Genomic DNA, 5,849 nt, shown 5'->3' on the forward strand with positions numbered 1-5,849 from the left:
ACTGTGATGACCACACCCCCTGAGGTACTGTGATGACCACACCCCCTGAGTTACTGTGATGACCACACCCACTGAGTTACTGTGATGACCACACCCACTGAGTTACTGTGATGACCACACCCCCTGAAATGTGGGATACTGTGATTAGAACCACTTGCCCTGTGCCACAGCCATACATGAAAAACCAGTGGTCCACACACAGCGCCAGACGACGGCTGGGTGTTTTCACGCGTGATGAGAAAGTTAAAACACAACCCAGAGAGATCCCTAATGTCTCATTGATGTTGTGTGTTTCCTCGGTAAACAAGATCTCGCTTTTCGTGGAAACAATGAAATTGAAAGTTTCTGAAACCGGGGAAATGACATTGAGCCGCTGCACCTGCTGGCCAGCAAGGAGCTCGCCTCCCACTTGACGTCATCATTAGTGTTTCCCGGCACCTCAAACAGAATCCAGAAGGACTTGATTGAGGCCATTGCAGATGTTCTGTGGGACGACATGGAAGACGACGAGAGTGCTGCTCAGTTTGTTGCCGTGGAGGAGAAGAAACTTGCTGCTTATTTGAGCAAGTCTCCAAAACGCAGCAAGCTGCTGGGTGAAGTGGTGAAACGGCGGATTCCACTGGCAGCAGCAACCAGATGGAGATCAAAGTCTCTGGTTCAGACCCTCATGTAGGGCTTCGCGAGGTGTTCAGCGTCATTCAGGAAAACCCTGACGGACGGGACGGACAAGCTCTCGCCGTGGCGTCTGGATCCAGCCTCTGGTTATCAAGACTTCCACCTGCTGTGTCCTCATGGTGGACGAGACAGACAGTCTCCCAACGTGGTTTTCCACCGTCCGAGAAAACATCAGCTTGCAAATGGAGGCACGATTCCAGAACCTGGGAGAACTGGATTGTCCCGCTTTAGTTGACTGTAAAATGTTTGATGATCTGTCAGATCACTTTGACGAGGCAAAACTGCACAGCCTCGCTAAATATGGCCGACCTCTTGAGGGACATCTTGGTCAAGAAGGACAGGCGCATGGACTCCATCTTCAAATAAAGTAAGTCTAAACCCTCTCTCTCTCTCTCTCTGTTGCTCTCTCTCTCTCTCTCTCTCTCTGTTGCTCTCTCTCTCTCTCTCTCTCTGTTGCTCTCTCTTTCTCTCTGTTGCTCTCTCTTTCTCTCTCTCCCCCCCTCTCTCTCGCTCTCTCTCTCTCTCTCTCTCTGTTGCTCTCTCTCTCTCTCTCTCTGTTGCTCTCTCTTTCTCTCTCTCCCCCCCTCTCTCTCTCGCGCGCTCTCTCTCTCTCTCTCTCTCTCTGTTGCTCTCTCTTTCTCTCTCCCCCCCCTCTCTCTCTCTCTCCCCCCTCTCTCTCTCTCCCCCCCTCTCTCTCTCTCTCTCTCTCTCTCTCTCTCTCTCTCTCTCTCTCTCTCTCTCCCCTCTCTCTCCCTCTCTCTCTCTGTCATTATGAGTGGTTTCAGCACCGCGGACAGCTCCGCCATCCAAGTTGTTCTCACTGACATGGTATGAGATTTATCTTGTTTGTAGACTGCAATTGAATAACTGTTCAGATTTACTTGATGGTATTTTACGACCTTGAGTATTATAGATGAACACATGTCAGCCAACGTCAGTTGACAGAGGCTCTTGTATTGATCAGCACAAACAGAAACAATGGCAGAACGACACAAGACGTGCAGATGGCCTGAACCACTGATGGACATTGGAGGTGTGATTGTGTGGAGCTGCCGGCCCCACCCTGGGGGCCACGGCACGTCACTGCAGAGCTACCAGATGTGGTCAGGAGCTCATGTAGAGCTGAGTTCTGGAACCTTCATGGCAAAAACAGCCTTTAAAAAATATATATACTGTAGCTTGTGTCAAGTTCCACGATGTTTCAGTTTGAAAATGTTCTTTTTACTTTGGTTTGAGTTTTACTAGCTTGTCTTGCAGTTTTTATTTCCATGTAACTTTTTTCTTCCCTTGTAGTGTGACCTGTGACCTATTGGACCTGTTTTTAACTATTTTTGTGTTTTAAGTCATTTTATCTGCTCTCAGTATTCAGACTCTATTAAACATTTCAGCAGTTTTTCCTATTTTAGGATTTTCTTAAGATTTTACTTGTTTGGATTATTTTACTTTTAATCTTTTCCAATTAAATTATTTTTTTTTCTTCTATTTTTGCCATATTAGCTGATTTAGCTGTTTTAGCCATCTCATCGCTTTTACTGTTGAATGTCATTTTTGGCCAGCAGATGAAACTGAGTGTGAAAACTCACACTGTTCACCAACGTTCAGTGAAATCTTGATGGAGCCTGTACAGACGGGCTGAAGAGCCACATGTGGCTCTGCGGGAAGGTTTTTACTACGTCCACTTTCTCTTGGACGTTTCTCGTCATGCAGGTGACACTCGTCTCAATGGTGTCGCTGCTGTTTGGACGACGGCCTCGTCCCCCCGTGAGTCACCTGTGTCCTGACTCCCACTTCCTGCCGCCTCCTCTCCTGAGTGCTTCCGCGTGGAGGAGGTGCAGCGAGGCCTGAATGCGCCTCCTCCACAGCCTCCTCAATCAGCTCTTTCTTCTCTCTGTGGTTCGGAGTGACGAAGCTTCTGCTGCTGCGTCTCACGTCACAACCCTTCAACTTGTATTAAAACACCTCAAGTTTTAACAAGCAGGAAATAAGGACTTCAGGACAGAAAACTTTGCATCATGAACCCATTAAATGAATCTGTACATAGAGTGCATGCATGTTTATTTTAATGTCTTTAAAAAAAAAAAATGGAAGTTGAAACTCAAAAGAAAAGTTAATATTTCAACATTATTTGATGTTTAAAAATGTTTCCTGGTGCAGAATATAGTGAAATGTCAAAACGCAATGTCTCTTTTATTATTATTTCCAGTAAAAATAACAGAAACGACTGTACTTCTTCGGTTTTTAAGGTTCAAAGTGAAGTTTTACGTCAGACTGTCCAGCTCTGGCCCACTGGAAACACTTGATTTAAAGCAATAACTTCATCAATTCCCTATTGGACATGTGACCATCCATCCATCCATCCATCCATCCATCCATCCATCCATCCATCCATCCATCCATCCATCCATAGACGGAGGAGAGCTGTACATTCACTCACACTCTCACAGCTCGCGGCAACGTTGGATTCTCATCCAGCAAGTGACGAGATTTCACACATATTCATACAGGGATTTTTTTTTTTTAATTCATAAAAAGCTTTTACTATACAGAGATTAGAAAATAAACTATTTAAGCCCTTGATGAAAAGATGAGAGTGAAATAAACCCACATGAGCAAAACTTCAGTCCTGACAAAGTTTAGAGGAAGAATGGATCCCGGAGAGAAAGAAGCAGTGCTGGAAGAAGAAAGTCTTTCTTTAAATAGCGTTTCATTTATTGGCCCAAGGTTTATTGACTTGGTGTTTTTATACTCAGTGTGTCTGACTTGAATGGAAACTGTGAATAAAGAAACGCCAAAGTATCAGCTGCTGCTCAATCCTGCTTTAAAACCGTGTCCTTGTTCCACAATCAACTCTGTTCTGCTGAGAGATCCTGACATCAGCAACACACACTTTCCTGTAGCAACACACACTTTACTGCAGTGACACGCACTTTACTGCAGCGACACACACTTTCCTATAGCAACACACACTTCCTGCAGCAACACACACTTTCCTATAGCAACACACACTTTACTGCAGCGACACACACTTTACTGCAGCGACACACTTTCCTGTAGCAACACACACTTTCCTGCAGCGACACGCACTTTACTGCAGCGACACGCACTTTACTGCAGCGACACACACTTCCTGCAGCGACACACACTTTCCTGTAGCGACACGCACTTTCCTGCAGCGACACGCACTTCACTGCAGCGACACGCACTTCACTGCAGCGACACGCACTTCACTGCAGCGACACGCACTTTACTGTAGCGACACACACTTTCCTGTAGCTACACACACTTTACTGCAGCGACACGCACTTCACTGCAGCGACACGCACTTTACTGTAGCGACACACACTTTCCTGTAGCGACACGCACTTTCCTGCAGCGACACGCACTTTACTGCAGCGACACACACTTTACTGCAGCGACACGCACTTTACTGCAGCGACACGCACTTTACTGCAGCGACACGCACTTTACTGCAGCGACACGCACTTTACTGCAACGACACACACTTTACTGCAGCGACACACACTTCCTGCAGCGACACGCACTTTACTGCAGCGACACGCACTTTACTGCAGCGACACGCACTTTACTGCAGCGACACACACTTTACTGCAGCGACACACACTTTACTGCAGCGACACGCACTTTACTGCAGCGACACGCACTTTACTGCAGCGACACGCACTTTACTGCAGCGACACCCACTTTACTGCAGCGACACGCACTTTACTGCAGCGACACACACTTTACTGCAGCGACACACACTTTACAGCAGCGACGCACACTTTTTCCGTCAGTCTCTCTTCAGGACGCTACATTTAAAACATTTTTACATCGAATCACTCAACCAACCTTGTTTTACCAAACCTTCAGCCGGTCTGTGTTTGTGAGAACAGCCTCATTCTGAAGTCCTGCTGTTTGTTAGAATGGTTAAACTCTGATGAGCTGCCTTCTATTCCCTGATATTTAAAAAGAAATATGCCTTAATATGTGAAAGCAAATCAAGTATATTTACTGTAAATGTCATGATAAAAAAAAAATCATTTAAAACTCAGATTAAATATAGTTTCATCCAAATTGTATCACCTTGAGTCTTGTGTCAGTTACCAGGAAACATGACGGAACATTACTGCTGTTTGGAAAACCTGTGAAAGAAGTAACACACGGTGAAGCGTCTTCTTGTGAGGCCGTGGCTCCGTTGGCTGGTCAGTCCGGATGAAACATCCATCCATCCATCATCCATCATCCATCATCCATCATCCATCATCCATCATCCATCATTCATCATCCATCATCCATCATCCATCATCCATCCATCCATCAACCATCATCCATCATCCATCCATCCAAACTCATTGTATTCAACACCAACAACATTTTACTCTTTGTCTCCTCAAGTCGCCACATTTGTTCTTATAAACACATTTGCTGACTCGGAGTGAAGGTTTCCTGTGTTCATGTCAACTTGAAGAACGTGTTTCAGTGAAGAAGGATGGAAAACGATGAAACAGACACTTTCATTCTGGGTCTTTCGAGGAGAAATGAACCCGCAGCCTTCATCGGGCCAAACTGGAAGTGAGCAACATCTCCAACACCTTCCTTCTGCTCTCCTGGATGGAATCCAAGCTGCTGCCAGACCAGGAGGTCCTGGTCTCCTCCTGCACCTCCTCCTGCACCTCCTCCTGCACCTCCTCCTGCACCTCCTCCCAGTCTCCTCCCTTGTCAGAACTGGAACCAGCTCTTCTTCTGAACACACCTCCGAAAAGGCAGAAGGACCAAAACTAGCAACAAGTTTGGTTCCATGTCAGGAGGAAGGATGAGCACAGGGCAACTAGAAACACTGGCAAAGTGGAGGTTTCATGAAAGGGAGGAAATCCAGCCAACATGCAGAAACATGTGTCCTGGGCAGCGAGAACCCAGCAGCCACGTCAGCACATCCTCGGATGTTGAACCTGCAGGTTTTGTTTCCAGGTGAAAATCCACCAAGAGAGCCGAGAAACAAACTGGAGTCAGAATGGCAAAAACCTCATCAATTCCCATCCCTACCCTACCCCTTAGCCCTCCGCCTACCCCTTAACCCTCCGCCTACCCCTTAGCCCTCCGCCTACCCCTTAACCCTCTGCCTACCCCTTAGCCCTCCGCCTACCCCTTAACCCTCCGCCTACCCCTTAGCCCTC

The sequence above is a fragment of the Blennius ocellaris genome (assembly GCF_963422515.1).
Source record: "Blennius ocellaris genome assembly, chromosome: 18".
NCBI classification, from domain to species: Eukaryota; Metazoa; Chordata; class Actinopteri; order Blenniiformes; family Blenniidae; genus Blennius; species Blennius ocellaris.